The sequence below is a fragment of the Mesocricetus auratus genome, unplaced genomic scaffold (genome assembly GCF_017639785.1).
Source record: "Mesocricetus auratus isolate SY011 unplaced genomic scaffold, BCM_Maur_2.0 Super-Scaffold_100676, whole genome shotgun sequence".
In the NCBI taxonomy this organism is placed as follows: domain Eukaryota; kingdom Metazoa; phylum Chordata; class Mammalia; order Rodentia; family Cricetidae; genus Mesocricetus; species Mesocricetus auratus.
In genome coordinates this window covers 61,780,378-61,796,216 of record NW_024429266.1, presented here as the reverse complement: position 1 = coordinate 61,796,216, position 15,839 = coordinate 61,780,378, and the positions used below count along the sequence as shown (strand labels likewise).

Below are 15,839 nucleotides of genomic sequence, written 5' to 3'. Positions count from 1 at the left end.
TCCCCCGAGGGGGTCACATTACAGCCCAATAAGTAAGTGTTCGCTGTGGCACGTGACAATGAACGAGAACAAAAGAGACAAAAATGTGTTTTGTGAATGAATGGCATGTGTGTGTAGCTCCGCAGCTACTTCACAATGTTTTCTTGTGGCATATTCAAGTTGTCTTCAAACATTTTGGTTAACAGAAGGTAAAAATTAGCACTCCAGGAAACTTGCTTGCCTACCATTTCCGAGGAATTAATACTTTCATGTCTTCCAAAATTGGTGATAGATTTGAAAGTAAACATTACACTCCACTCTGGAGCTCTTAATGCTAAGCTATTATTTCTTAATTTAACTAAATTCCTAAGAATACTATCTTCATAGGGCTGAGGCTCAGTTGGTAGTGTGCTCGTCTCGCATGCCCGAGACCCTGGGCTCCATCCCTAGCACCACATAAACAGGGTATTTATCATTGGTGCGTGCCTGTTATCCCGGCACAGGAGATGGAGGCAGGAGGCTCTCAGGTCTAGGGTTATCACCATCAGTTTGAGGCTAGGTAGGGCTGCGTGAGACCCATCTCAGAAAAAAAAAAAAAACAAACAAACAAAACAAAAACAAAAACCACTATCTTCCTTTGCTTTCTGGTTTGTGCACCGAGCCTTCCCTCTGTGCCCTCTTGTCAGAGGCCAGTGCCCTGTCTGTGTGCTGAGCTGACTCAGAAGCATACATACCCCAGGAACAAAGACTCCTATGATGGACTGGAGTCCTGTGGTTACTCTGGGCAGACTGGTGGAGCTTTGGGTCTACTCATACAGTCTTCATTCTACCCTCGGGCTATTGGCAGCTTCTCCCATGGAGACTGGTGTATCCAGCCTGGCTGGGTGTGGCTGTTTTGCTTATACCCCACCCCCATTCCCTTTCCTTTGTAACTTGTTTGTCCTACTGATTCTGGAGGTTGAGCATTTATTCCTTGTTCAAGAAAACAGTGATTCCAAAAGTTGGCCTAGTAACTTCTCTTGTTAATGTTAGAGGAGTCCCACCTCCATCAGTTGAGATCATTTTAAAAAATCAATAATTTTTCTATCCTGACTCTTAGGGGGAGTGCCTGGACCCTACCTGGAATGAAATGACAGACTCTAAATATCCCCTATGTGGAAGGAATTGACTATAGGGTGGGAGGCTGGGGGGGGGAAGGGGAGTGCGGGAGGAGGGGAGGGAGAGGGAACTAGGATTGACATGTAAAACAAGCTATTTAAAATTAAAATAAAAAATGATAAAAGAAAAAAATCAATAATTTTTTTCATTGAAAATAGATTCTTCTCTCATACAGTACATCCTGGCCACAATTTCCCCTCTCTCTGCTCCTCCCAGTTCCCCCAACCTCCTCTCTCCCTCATTTTCAATCCCCTCTATCTCCCATCAGAAAAGAGCAAGCCTCCAGGAGACGACAACCAAACACAACAAAACCAAATACAGTAACACAAAGCTGGACAACACAACCCAACAGGAGAAAAGAGTCCTAAGAGCAGGAAAAAGAGTCAGAGACACACTGCTCCCACTGTCAGAGGAGTGTCACAAAAACACCAAGCTAAAAATCACAACATATACACAGAGGAGATAGTAAAGACACACACAACTCACGTGCTTGCCACGCCAGTCTATGTGGGCTCATATGAGAGTCCATGTCCTCCATTAACAGGAGTCCTCACCAGTGTCACCCTCATTGACTCTAGGAAGTCCCCACTGTACTAGTTTTCTACCCCTCCCCTAATGCTCACCCAATCCCAGCTGTCTCTTCCTGCCCTCTCTCCTTCCATCCCACCCTGTCCCTCCTGCTCCCATCGCCACCCACCTCCAGTCCACCTGCAAAATCTATTTTATTTCCCTTCCCAGGGAACCTCAAGTTGTCCCTTGGCTTTCACATGCATATACACACATACCTACATATACATTTAATGTGTGCACACACACATAACAGGCACACACACACACACACACACACACACACGCACGCACTCGTGAAAGGACAGGAGACACAGAGATGGATATGGTGAAGCAGGCGAGATTAGCATTGAGAGTGGCAACAAGTCCAGGTGATGGAGAAAGGTCGTGTTTGCCAGGGTACATTTTGACTTCCTCTTGGATTGAGCTGAGGAGTTGGGATAAAGAACAAAGCCTGGCGTGGCTGCATAAATGGCCATGCATCTCTGTCAGTGGCATTATTCTGAGCTACCTATTTGTTCGTGGACAGTGGAGTTCCAAGTGCTGGGTTATAAATCTTATTCCCTTCCTAGAAGTGACAGGCCATGTCATAGTCTTTGTCTGAAAAGATTTGTCCCTTACCATCAAGGTCTGATATTTGCCGGGGCTGACAGATGGTAACTGCTATGTAAGGAAAGTTTGGCCACAGTAGCTGTTACTTTCTGTCCCTATGCAGCTGTTAATGAGCGTGCTAGAAAATGTGTGTGTGCTGGGTGTGTGCATATGTGTGTGTGTGTGTAAACTAGTGTGCATGTGAACATGTGTGCGCATGCTTGTGGAGGCCACAGGAAAACCTCAGATGCTCTTCAGGAGCTAATTCTTTTTTTTTCATGTATGTGGTATGCGTGTATACATGAATGTGTGTGTGCTCATCAGTGCAGATTTGTATGCATATCTGTGGCGAAATGAGGTTGATATGGAGAACTGTCCTAAATTGTTCTTCCACTTTACTTACTGAGGCAGGGTCTCTCAGTCAAACCCAGAACTTCCTGCTATGGCTAGTCTTACAAGCCAGTTTGTTCAGGGGGTCCCCTGTCTTTGACATCCAAGACTGGAATTACAGGTGGGCCATCGTACTCCCCCAGCGTTTACTTATGTTTCCAGGGGTCTAAACTCCTGTTCCCATGATGGGGACCCAAGTAACCACTGAACCTTCTCCCGACCCTCACTTTGTTTTTGCTTGCTTGCTTGTTTCTGATAGAATCTTTCACTGGAACCTGGAACTCACTAAGTATGCTAGACTGACTGGTTGTCCAGTGAGCCCCAGGGACCTGCGTGTCTCTGCCTACGCAGTGCTGTGAACAGAAGCACGTGCCACCATGTCCAGCTTTTCTTACCCGACATCACGCCTTGTGCACCCACCATGGAGAGGCTGCAGAGCCAGTGCTTGAGGACTGAGCTGCCTCCTTGGTGAGCACTCTACCTCTGTCCTTACGGTGTAAGGACAGAGGGCAATGGAATGAAGATGTCTGCAGAGTCATTACTCTCATTATTTGTGGTGCTCTGGCCCCCTGGTGGGGGCCTCCCTTCCCCTCTCCTTCCTCGTTTTGGAATGTGTCTCCTGTGTTCTCTCTCTTCCTCTGCTGTTCTTGTAACTCCTTGTCAGAGTTCATAAATAGGCAGGTCCTGTGCTCACAGACTACACATCTGTGAACTTGACATCATGAGAGTGCCTGGATCTTCTGGAAGGTAGTTTCAAACCCAAATTTGAAAAAATAAGAAAAGCAGATTTTTGTCTTTTATGTTGGGGACTTACATATTAATCTTTCTTATGTGACTGCCTTCATTTATTTTTATTTGTGTGTATGTGGGGGGTGCATATGGGTGTGCATGTCAAGGCACATGTGTGGGAGTCAGAGGATAGCTTTGTGGAGTTGATTCTCTCCACTGTGGGTCCTGGGGATTGAACTCAGGTCCTTAGGCTTGTGCAGCAAGTTTCTTGACCTGTTGATTCATCTCATGGGTTCTACAACTGTTAACAAGGGATCTCTGTGCTTGTTCTTCTCTAGAGAGCTGTGCACACGTCATGGAGAGGATGCGGCCTTTGCCCTCTGTAGTACTCTTTAGTCTGGTTGAGACAGGCTGTCTGTAAAACAGTGCATACAAATGTATATTAAATGATAACATAAAAGTAAGTCCAGGCCCCCCAGCAGGTGCATGAGGAAATGGCAGGTGTCATTTGGGAAGAGCGCTTTCTGAGCTGGTAGGGCCAAGGGCAGGACACTAGAATCTTTTATGTTTGAGATGTAATAAACCAATTATTTTTTCTTTTCTTCTATTTAAAATCTTGTCATGTGTGTGTGTGTGCGTGTGTGTGTGTGTGTGCTGCATGTGCTAGTCAAAGGCTTTCTCCTTCACCACACACGATGGTGAGTACCTTTACTTGCTGAGCTATCTTGCAGGCCTGGAATCTTTGGCTCTAAACACCCCAGGTCATTCCAGTGTTGAAGTCAAGCTCTACCGTTTGGAGCTAGGTTTGTACAGACTGCATTCTCCTGCAGTGTTCTTAGCAGGTAGGAAATACCCAGAGCTTGCTTATCCTGGCATTTAAGAACAGTTGGTTTTCTTTTAAGCTGAAGATCTGTGATGAGAAGGAAAAACTAAATCATATTCCCCAGAGACTTTAGTGTAAGGTTGTTGAGGCCATGTTGCATTAAAGTTCCAGAAAAATGCTGTTCAAGATTGATGCCTAATTAGAACTCTGAATGTGAAGAGTTGGAATGTTGCAGGTCCAGGCCAAGTTACCTTGGACTGTTTTTAGGCCACTTTTTTGGGGGAGGGGTTCGAGACAGGGTTTCTCTGCGGTTTTGGAGGCTGTCCTGGAACTAGCTCTTGTAGATCAGGCTGGCCTCGAACTCGCAGAGATCCGCCTGCCTCTGCCTCCTGAGTGCTAGGATTAAAGGCGTGTGCCACCACCGCCCGGCTTTTAGCCCACTTAGTAGCCATTCTTTACCAATTTTTGGGTCTGACCTAACATCCTTGTAACTGTTGTATAAAGCCTTTAGGAACGTATTAACTCATCAGACCTCTACCTTCCCTCAGCCCAAATCTAAGAATGTCATCAGAGATTTCTGGGTGTTACCGTAGTTGCTCACCCAATGGATGCTGTACCCATGTATTTACAGAGTACTTGCTTGTGACTTTCTTTATTTAGCCACCATTAAAAAAAAAAAGTGAAACTGCTTCCTCATCTGGACATGGTACCTAGAGAAGCTGAAGCTTTGTTCCTGGGTCATGGTCACTCATAACTGGCCCCAGAATAAATCATCTTTTGTTTCCTCTGATGTGGAAAATGGACTTTGACAATTTCCTGCTTCGATCTTCCCTTTTTGCTTCCCTGTTCCCTCTTCACTCCCTTCGCCGTCTCTCCTGAGCATCAGCTACTGCTCTGACTCAGAGAGACCTCAGAGCAGCCCCCACTTTTATGTTAAAAAAGGAGGAGAAGAAAGATTCTGGCTGGGGGGGTGAGGACCCACATAAGGCTGGACATAGCACTAAGCTGGGACCTTAGCACTCCTGAGGCCAGATGAGAAGCAGCCAAGAGAAGCCCAGAAGCTGGGGGGTGGGTAGCCTGGTATGCATAGCAGTGAAGAGCTAGGGGCTGTCTAAAGGTGGGAGTGAGGATCTTATACTTGAGGTTGACCTCTGACTCTCTCTCTCTCTCTCTCACACACATACACACATAAAGAAAAAGAAAAAATTCCCCCTGAAGCCCAGAACATGGTTTTTGTGAAACTCTAGAGGAGTGTTTCTTAGCCTATACTTTGCCACCCTTGGGGAAGGGTGTCAAACAACCCCTTCCCAGGGACTGCATATGAGATATTTGAATTATAATTCATAACAATAGCAAAGTTACAGTTATGAAGTAGCGATGAAAGTCATTTTATGGTTGGGTTCACCCTAGTGGGAGGAACTGTATTAAAGGGCCACAGCATTAGAAATGTTGAGAACCACTGCTCTTACAGGCACCTGTAGCAGCAGCAATGGCGTGCCAAGGCTCCGGAAGAGAGCCGGGACCTCCACACTAGGTGTGTTTCTCTGCTGCCTGTGCCTCTGGTCAATTCACACTCCACTCCTGAGGGTAGAAGATGGAACTCCTTTGACCCTTCCTCCATGAAAGTGTCTTCCTGAGCCGCTGAGCGTGTCCTGGGCCAGTAGACACATGTCGAAATTTGTCTTGTACCTGCCTGGACATCCATTCCTTCGTCTGAGAAATGCAGCATTGGTGGCGTTTGCTTGCAGTGGGAATTTTAGGATTTTTTGCAGACTCTAGCCCTATACTGAGCATGTCTGGGATGCTAGGAAGCCTTCTGCCGAGTAGTGAGAGCCTGCACTCATTCACAAAGGACCAGGATCCGTCTTGCAGGGCTTTTCTTAGTTATTTCTTCAGTCTACATGGAGATTCTCTGTCTTGATTGTGCCTCTCATTCGGTTCTCTCAGTTCTCAGCATCTGTTGAATTGGATGGCCCCCGCCCTCACCCTTGGTCCTGCTACCATGAAACCGTTTATAAAAATAAGAATGAACGCGTTGGGGCGGACTTCCTTAATAGTTACTCACTTATTCATGTACACTTGTGTGTGCCTGCATGTGGGGGTAAGAGATTGATGCTGAATGTCTTCCTCTGTCCCCTTCTCCACTTTATTTTATGAGCTCAGTTCAACTCAGTTCAGCTGGGCTGGCTGTCCAGGGAGGCCCTGGGATCTTCCTTCTACTTCACCCACAAAGCATTGGCGCTACAGACACTGGCCAGGCAGGCGCTTTAGAGGTTACCCAACCACTTTCTCAGCCCCTCTTATTGTTTAAGTGTTTCTTACCGCCCAGGCTTGCCTGGAACTCAACTCATTACATAGCAGAGGACGACCTTTAGCTCCTAGTCCTCCTGTCCCTGTCTCCCCTATGCTGGTATTACAAGTATGCACCAACCCCCTTGGTTTACTTGGTCTTGGGAAGCCAACCAAGGGCTTCATAAATGCTAGTTGAGCACTCCGACTGAGCTATGTCCACATCCGTGTGTATGCATGTGTGTGTGTATGTACATATATATCCCTATACTCACTTTTTAATCACCTTTTATTATTATAGTTTTACATTGTGTGTATGCATGGGTGTGTGTGCGTGCATGTATGCCCATACGTGTGAGAGTACACATATGGAAGTCAAAAGGCAGCTAGCAGGAGTTTCTCTTCTTCCTTCGTGTGGGTCCCTGGGTTCAAACTCAGGTTATCGATCTCGCTGGCTCCTACATAGTCATATCTTTTTTTCAAAAGGAGCCTGACTTTTGATCTTCACTATGGGGAGGACTTCCTCTTATCCCTCCTGGAGATGTTGATTTGTGCCTAGATGTCTTTGTTATAGGCTGTGTCCCCCGTGTCCTGGGTCACCGAGATTCTGTTTCAGGTCGTTGGGCATAGTGATTCGAAAGAAAACTTGGTAGGTTAGTAAGTAGCATGCCCCTCCCCCCACCCGTGGCCGGGGTGGGGGGTGGGGGTGGCTAAGGGAGATCAGAGATAAGAAGGAACAGAAACCAGACAATGAAGAGGCCAGCCAGTTGTCGGAGAAGGGACCCTGGCCATCTAGAAAGAGAAAGGGAAGAAAGCAGGAGAGAAGGAGACCAGTGCCAGTGAGAAGCAGGGAGTGACTGCCCCAGAAAGCTGAGGACAAGGACTCAAATAAAACTCTTTAAGGTGTCTAGATACTGACCTTGAATTATAAAACTGCCCAGTCAACAGATTTGAATTTATTGAGCTCCTCCTATGTTTCAGGTTCCAAAGACTCTGCCTGTAATAAGTGTGTCCTCAGAGCTGTCAGGTTCTAACCAGACTGGACTGCCACAGCCACCATCCTCAATAGGACAGTTAAACAAGTCATAGTGAGAGACCGAGAAAGGGGACTTACTCACATGGGGGGGGGGGGAGCAGAACAAACAAAGAGGGCCAGTGACCCCACCACAGTTCCAAGTTCGGGGTCCCGACGAGAGGTTTAGGTTTAAATAGAGAGCAAGAGGCATGCGCAGCTAAGCATATCTGAGCTCCTGTCTCTCCTGCAAGGTTGTCTAGTGAGCCGCTAGCCCTGTGTGAAAGGGAGAAGATGCAGATGAGGACCACCCAGCACAGAGCCCAGGAATCCGAATAACGCAAGTTTTGGGAGAGTTCAGCCCTGATCACCGCAGTGTCCCGCAGGCTGATTGGTGCTATAAATAGAAGCTAGGGAATGATAGGAAGCCAGTAGCTAGACACACCCGCCGAGAACAACCGACTGGGATACTTTCAGGTGTCCGTGCTGCCACTGGAAGCTGTTCTAGTTCCTAATAGCATATAAGGCCCTATATTTTTACATTGCTGGACCCAATCGACTTGGTGAGTAAACCCTTTGACCCTTGCAGATGGAGTAGATGCATTTCAAGTGTAATTAAGGGGAATTTTCTGAAATGAATGGCAGTTCTTTTCTTTTTTTCCCCTCTTAGGTAATCTTTAGGAATTACTTTACAGTTTACTGAAGACATATCCTGCTGAATCTTAGTCGTAATATCAGCTATGCAGGTAGCAGGGTCCCCTCAGAAGACCAGATGTTGGTGTGACTCATGGGAGTGAGCTAGCTCTACATTCATCTTCTTCCCTTCCTCCCACAGGACTCTCTGACCTCAAGTCTACAGTGATAGTTACTATCAGTTGTTTTTGTTCCCACGTGGTTCACTCCTGCTGCCTGCTACCCTGCCAACCCCAGGGGGTTGGTGCCTGAGACTTGTCAAGGCGACTTTGTATTGTTCAGACTTAGCTTAGACTTAGCTTCTATTCTACTCCCTCTCAGGTTTGAGTGTCATAGTTCAACAGAAGAATCTCAGCCGGCCAGGACACACCTTATTATACGGTAAAAGGACCTTACGGTGTATTTTGAGATGATTTCATACTTATCTTTCTGGTGATTTCAGCCTGGGAAGATAGGTAAAGAGCCTCAGGGACACATCAAAAGATCACTTTATTCTAGAGTTTTCCAAATGTTGGTTTCAGTTTTTCTTTTCTTAACTTTTAATTTTTTGGGGTATGGTTGTTTTCTTTTCGTGTATGTCTGAATGACGTGCCTGCCTGATTCCTGCTGATGTCAGAGGTGGGTTTTGGGTCCCCTGGAACTAGAGTTATAGATGGTTGTGAGCCACCATGTGGGTGCTGGGAATTGAACCTGGGTCCTTGGTGAGAACAAGTGCTCTTAACTGGCAAGCCAACTCTGATCCTTCAGCCTCTGCCTTCAAAGTTCTAGAATTCTAGGCAACACTGTACAAAGTTTGTATATAGTGTCAGGGATGGAACCTGAATTTCCTGCATGATAGGCAAGCGTTATGCTGACTAAGCAATGTCCCCAGCCCACTTGGCAAAGATGTTTTTAAAATGTTGTGCTTTAATAAAATGGTATCTTACTCTTAGCCTCCAGAGACAATGAAAACAACAGCAACTAGGTGAATCCCCAAGGAAAGGGATCCTTGGGATGACTGGTCTCTGTGCAGGTGTCCTGGGGAGGGGTGACAGGCAGTTCCCTGTTCCTTCATGGGAATGGGACAACCAGACCCACCTAAGCACCCCAAGTTCCCAGTAGTTGGTTGTCTCTCATTTCCTGTTGTTGGGGGCAAATAGTAAATGTTGGGTGAGGGAGGCGGAGGGGTTGTACACAGGGTTAGCTTGTTTGTCGGCAACATACATGCCCTTAAAATGCTGAACTTGCCTTCAGAGCCACCTCTTACCCAGACCTTAGAGAATGGTAAATGAGAGCTTTCAGGAATTTAGATTGTCTCTAACTTCCCCTAAACTTAATGATTAGGCTCGGGAGATGACTCAGTTGGCAAAGTGCTTGCTGTGCAGGCATGAGGACCGGAGTTCTATTCTCCAGAACACACAGAAGAAACAAAACAAAACAAAAAGTCCTCAAAAGGTACACTTGTAATCCCATCACTGAAAGGAAACAGTCAGCCCCCATCCTATTTGGTAAACTCTAGGGTGTGACAGCCCAGGTTGTCTCCTAGTCTCCATATGCATGCAAAGTACTCTCTCTCTCTCTCTCTCTCTCTCTCTCTCTCTCTCTCTCTCTCTCTCTCTCTCTCTCTCTCTCTCTCTCTCTCAAAAAATAAAAAGCCTCAAGGACCTAGTTTTCCTAAAAAGTCATAGGGTGTCCCTCATGTTTCCATCTGTTACCCCCTTCAATGTAGCTTCTTCAGAAATACTCTCCTTAAAGGAGAAGGGGACATATCTGTAAGACCTTGAAACTTGCAAGCTTCCCAAGTGATGGCAAGAAATGATTCTGCTCCATTGTTGAACTTCACTGACTGAACAGACTGCAATCTGCTGAATCCGAGGCACATGCAAAATTGCTTGTCTCACCTTGTCCTTGACATTGAGCTTTTTTCTGGAGAGGAGCTTTGTCTGGATGGGCCTTTTGCAGCATGTTTGTTTGTGTTTTGTTTGTAGGGAGCCTGGTCCTTTACTGGGGTAAAAGCATCTCTTGCATAAATGCTCTTCTCACTTCCCTTGAATACTGAAAGTGTGTGTGTGTGTGTGTGTGTGTGTGTGTGTGTGTGTGTATACACAAACACAGGATGATTGGGATGAATTTGCAGGGTGATAGACAAGTGTCCCTGGTCAGGAAACACCCCTTTTGTCTAATCAGAATTTTGGCTATCTCTGGAAGCATGAATGCATCAAGGTGGTGGGCCTTAAGAGGCTCCTCTCCTGCCTTCAGAACTTGGGATTCTAAGATGGAAAAGGATTGACCTCAGGTGTCCATTCCCAGCACCCCACAAACCAGGCTTGATGGCACTGGTCTGTAATTCTGGCACTTGGGAGGCAAAAGGAACAGAAGTTCAATCACTGTGGGCTCCATTGTGAGTTGGAGGTCAGCATAGGATTCATGAGACCTTTAAGAAAATGATATCAGGATCTGGAGACCTGGCTTAGCAATTAAGAGCACTTGCTGCTCTTGCTGAAGACCTGGATTCGTTCCTAGAACCCATGTAGTAGTTTTCAACCATATGTAACTCCATTTCCAGGAGATTCAGTGTACTCTTCTGACCTTTGCAGGTACCAGGCATACACATTATCCATATACACACATGTAGGCTAAATACACATACATATAAAATAAATCTAAAAAACAATCTGACTCCTACTAGTTTAATTGGTACAGGCTTAATTTATGTGTATTAAAGCTGGTGTTTGCTGAAGGGCAGTCAGCAGATGGAAGATGGCTGTCTGAAGATTGGTACATTGTGGTCTTGTGAGATCAAGCTGGATTTCCAAGTTCTGAATGAGGAGTTCACATGTTGCAATCTAGTACTCATGTAGGACACAGGGATCTTTAAAAGAGAGAAGTAGCTCACAGCCACTGGCCAGGCCAAATGACAACAGCCTTACCGTTTCTTTTTTCTTTCTTGTGGTTTATTTTTGAGACAGGGTTACTCTGTGTAGCTTTGACTGTTCTGGAAACTTGCTCTGTAGACCAGGCTGGCCTCCAGCTCACAGAGATCCACCTGCCTCTGCTTCCCGAGTGCTGGGATTAAAGGCGTGTGCCACCAACACCCGGCATGCTAACATTTCTTAGTAAGAACTCTTGAGTCTTTGGTTGAGGCAGGATCATGATGGCAAGAACTTTCTGTGTTAAGTATTGAAGGAATATTAAAGCTTGACCAAGAAATAAATACTGCTGGCCAGAGAAGCAAGCTCAGGGGCTCCAGATCTCCTTCACCCAAGTGGGATGCCATTCATCCTCCTGCTGTTTCTGGAGACAGTTTACACCCGTATAGAAGTGGTTAATGGAGGTGGGCTGGCCATCATCTTCTTCTTTTGTTTGTTTGTTTTGTTTTTTGAGACAGGGTTTCTCTGTCCTGGAACTAGCTCTTGTAGGCCAGGCTGGTCTCAAACTCACAGAGAGCCGCCTGCCTCTGCCTCCCGAGTGCTGGGATTAAAAGTGTGGGCCACCACTGCCCGGCTGCCATCATCTTTTATGCTGTTCCTTTTGACATTTTTGCTCTGCATCTAAGGGTGATCCTCAGAGTTTCTCAGAGAGACATGTAGGAATCAGTGAATAAGAGAGACATGGAAATGGAGCCAGTGCGTGCTCACTGCTCTCTGTTTGAGACTGGAGGGATATGTAAGGAGCCCTGGTCTGCTTATGGGGACTTGCTTGGCATAGGAGGCCTTGGCCAGAAAATAGAGCCATTATACATATCCTAGTTATCTTACACTACCTGGATCATGTGAGAGGAAAACCTCTGTTGAGGAATTACCTACATCAGATTGGTCTGTGGGTATGTTTGTAGGTGATTGTCTTGACTGTTAATGTAGGAGGGCCTAGCCTACTGCTGGCAGCACCATTTCTTACACAGATGGTCCTTGGCTGTATAAGAAAGCCAGGTAAGCATTGGCCTGTGAATATTCCTCCATACTTCTTGCTTCCAGACTCTTGCTCCAACTTCCCTCAGAGATGGATTTTGACCTAGAAGTGTAAGCTAAATAGACTCATTCCTTCTCTAAGTTGTTTTTGGTTAGCATGTTTGATCAGAAAAGCAAACGAAAGCAACCTGCTTGACAGAAACACCATCTTCAGTGGGACAGCAATGCTGTGTCCTAGGACATTGAAGGCTTGTGTTTCCTTAACTGTCTTTATGATTATTGTATCCTGTCTATAACATCCTGGGGGTGGGGTGGGGAATGGAAGAACTCTTGGTGGAGGAAGCTGGCAGATGCATCTTGATTTGGGTACAAGTGAGTTGGACAAATGCCTGTGTTTGGGAGGTGTTTGCAGACTTCCATGCTATTGCTGGTGCTGCACACATGTGACAGTTAATACTGCCAACTTGACAGGATCTAGAATCACCTTGAGGTCCCCGGGGCTAGTGAGGTACCGTAATGCTTCTAGAATGCTGTCTCCATAGAGGTTCTGGAGATTCAAGCAGGAGTGTGCCGGCTCTGCCTTTGAGAAGTCCAGATTAGGAAGACAGACATGGAAAACAGGGATTTCATGCTAATGGGCTTTGGCCAGAGATGGGCCGGGGGAGGGGGGGCGGGGGGGGGGATAGTCAGTGTAAGGGGACACAGGGATGTCATTGACATGTACAGGGATGAGAGGCATCGCTATAATAGAGTCTGCTCTATGTCTTTCCCAGGTTTCCCACCTCCTCAGAGAGCTGTCTGGTTGTGCTTCTTGCTGGATTGTATAGTATCGCTCGTGTTTAAAACAAGTAAGTTAAGCAGTCTCTTGCTTGGGTGTAGCCGGCTGAGATGGTTCTACAGCTCTGCCCATGGCTGAGGACCCTGCTTTCCATTAAGTGGAACATCTCTACTTTCACTTGATTTGTGAGCAATTTTTCCTCCTCCAATTTCATGTGGCTCCAGCTGACCTTGAACTTGCTATGTGGCTGAGGATTTCTGATCCTCCCACCTTCACTTCCTGTTGCCGAGATTACAGTTATGCTGGGCCACACCCAGTTTATGCAGCACTAGATGGAACTCAGGGTTTCATGCGTACCAAGCAAGCAAGCACTCTAACAAAATGTACTGCCTCCTCAACCTGACATGCTACCTTTAAAAGTGATGTTTTTCCCTTCAAGATAGAAGAACTCAAGTGTGGTCACTCATTTGTATAATAGGTTAACTCTGTTTGAAGAGTTAGAGGATAAATTCCTGGCTTACTTTAATAAATATTATTTTATAAATTATGAATATTGTCTATGTCTCTGTGAGGGTTTGTACATGTGAGTGCAGTACATGTGAGACCAGAAGAGGGTTCCAATCCCCCCCTAGGGATAAAGGGAACTGTGAAGTCACCTGATGTAGATGCTAGGACATGGACACAGCTCTTCTGCCCAATCAGTATACACTCTTAATTGTTGGGCCATCTCTCCAGCCTCAATTTCTGACTTTCTTGACTTGAGATTTTTTTAGAAGGCAGAAGCAATAACTTTGCAATATCTGTGCTTCCTGTTTAGACATGTTGAGCAAAACCTATCTGAGAAACTAGAATGTGTTAGCAATCAACTCATCAGAACAATATGGAGAAACCCTGTCTCAAAAAACCAAAAAAAAAAAAAAAAAAAAAAAAAGAAAAAGAAAAAGAAAAAAAAAAAGCCGGGCATTGGTGGTGCACGCCTTTATCCCAGCACTCGGGAGGCAGAGGCAGGTGGATCTCTGTGAGTTCGAGGACAGCCTGGTCTACAGAGCAAGTTCCAGGACAGGCTCCAAAACAATACAGAGAAACCCTGTCTCGGAAAAAGAAAAGAAAAGAAATCAACTCATTTATTACTTTTTTCTTTTTCCTTTAGATAGATGCTTTCTGAGTTTTGACTCTTTTTTTTTCACATACTTTTGCTTTGGAATCAAATAAACTTGGGATCAAATTCTGTCATCACTCATCGGGGAAAAATCAATTCATTCCCTGACCCTCAAATTCTGAATGAACAGAGCATTTTTTTGAAGCATTAAAAATAAAATGAGATACAAGAAATTATTTTAATGCTGAGATGACTGGAGCAAGTAGGAGATTTCACTCAAGCTTCTTGTGACAGATTGTGTTCAAAACTTAGGCACAACTAAAAATTTGTTGTATAAAATTACCTTTCTTGGTCCTTTGCCTGTAGGTGTGATAAAATATCCTGACAAAGGCAACTTAAGGGAAAAAGGGCTTGTTGGGCTCACAGTTCCAGGTTATAGTCCATAGCTGCAGGGAAGTCAAGAAGAGTTCCACGCTATAGTCCATTGAAGTCAAGAACAGTTCCAGGTTATAGTCCATTTCATCAGGGAAGTCAACAACAGTTCCAGGTTATAGTCCATTGAAGTCAAGAACAGTTCCAGGTTATAGTCCATAGCTTCAAGGAAGTCAAGAATAGTTCCAGGTTATAGTCCATTGAAGTCAAGAACAGTTCCAGATTATAGTCCATCGCAGCAGAGAAGTCGAGAACAGTTCCAGATTGTAGCTCATCACGGCAGGGAAGTCAAGACCAGCTCCAGGTTATAGTCCATTGTGGGTCTTGTTATATATACCATCAAGAGCAGAGAGCATTGATTTAATGTGCCTGCTAGCAATAATCTCACTTCCTCCACCTTCTTATAGTTCAGAATCCCCTCCTTAGGGAGTGGCACCATCCCCCAGTGGGCGGGGCCTTCCCACCTCAATTAACAGACTGGAGATAACAGCATACAAACATGCTCACAGGCCAACCTGACTAGACAATTCTTTATGGAGACCTCTTTTCCAGGTGATTATATGTGGAGAAGGCACAGCTACTAAAAAGAACTCTGCGGCTAAGACTGCACTGAAATATGCTACAGGGATCTTGAAAGATGGCCCGAGTAGTAAGGACTTGAGTTCAGTGATCCTCATAATGCCTGTAAAAGCCAGGCACGGTGGCATGTGCTTGGAATTCTGGCACTTCAGGGCCTGAGAGAATATATGTTCCAAAAAAAAAAGGTGGATGATGTATGAAGAATGATAGCAGAGGTTGTCTTCCAGCCTGCACATGCATGCACACATACACCCACACCCACAGAGAAACACACACCTATTAATGCACAAAGAAGTACTGTTCTGACAGCACTCACTGCTCTTGCAGGGGACTCAAGTTCAGTTCCCAGCACACACGTCAGACAGCTCACAACTACCTTAACCAGCACCAGCAGATCCAATTTCCTGTTCTGGCTTCGCACGTGTGGTGTACACTCACACACACACGTGTACACACGAGTACACATGCGTACACACACACACGCATGCACACACACACGTGCATGCACGCACGCAAATAAAACAACAATAAAATCCCCCAAAAGTACCTCCCAAAAAGCAGTTTAGAGAGTTTTTGTTGGTGGGTGGTGTCTATGGGCTAGCAGAGTTAACATCACCCACTGCTGTCTACATAGACTTCTTCTGGTCACCTCAGAAAGAGGAGGCCCCCATCTCACTCTCCTGTGGTTCCTCATCTTGAGTGGCATCCAAAAGCTCTGCCTCATGGTGGGCAAGAACTATTTTGTCTTCAGTTTCTTGGGGCTGAAACCACTGCTAGTGGCAAGCAAGCTCTTTTGCCCTAACTCTTGGGTGTGACAAGAGGGAATTAGTAGT

General features: G+C 45.7%; 1 protein-coding gene across 11 annotated transcripts in view; it reads left to right on the top strand.

Annotated features, from left to right (window-relative positions):
- Mgat5 (alpha-1,6-mannosylglycoprotein 6-beta-N-acetylglucosaminyltransferase) overlaps nucleotides 1-15,839 on the top strand; it is a 282,174-nt gene that overhangs the window by 61,235 nt on the left and 205,100 nt on the right. For 7 of the 11 annotated variants that reach the window (XM_040738099.1, XM_013120396.3, XM_013120393.3 and 4 more), the window contains one exon: nucleotides 12,892-12,966. The exons of the other annotated variants lie outside the window; for them this stretch is intronic. The gene's annotated coding sequence lies outside the window, so the exon portion shown is untranslated. The remainder of the gene's footprint in view (nucleotides 1-12,891; nucleotides 12,967-15,839) is intronic. 11 annotated transcript variants of the gene reach the window in all.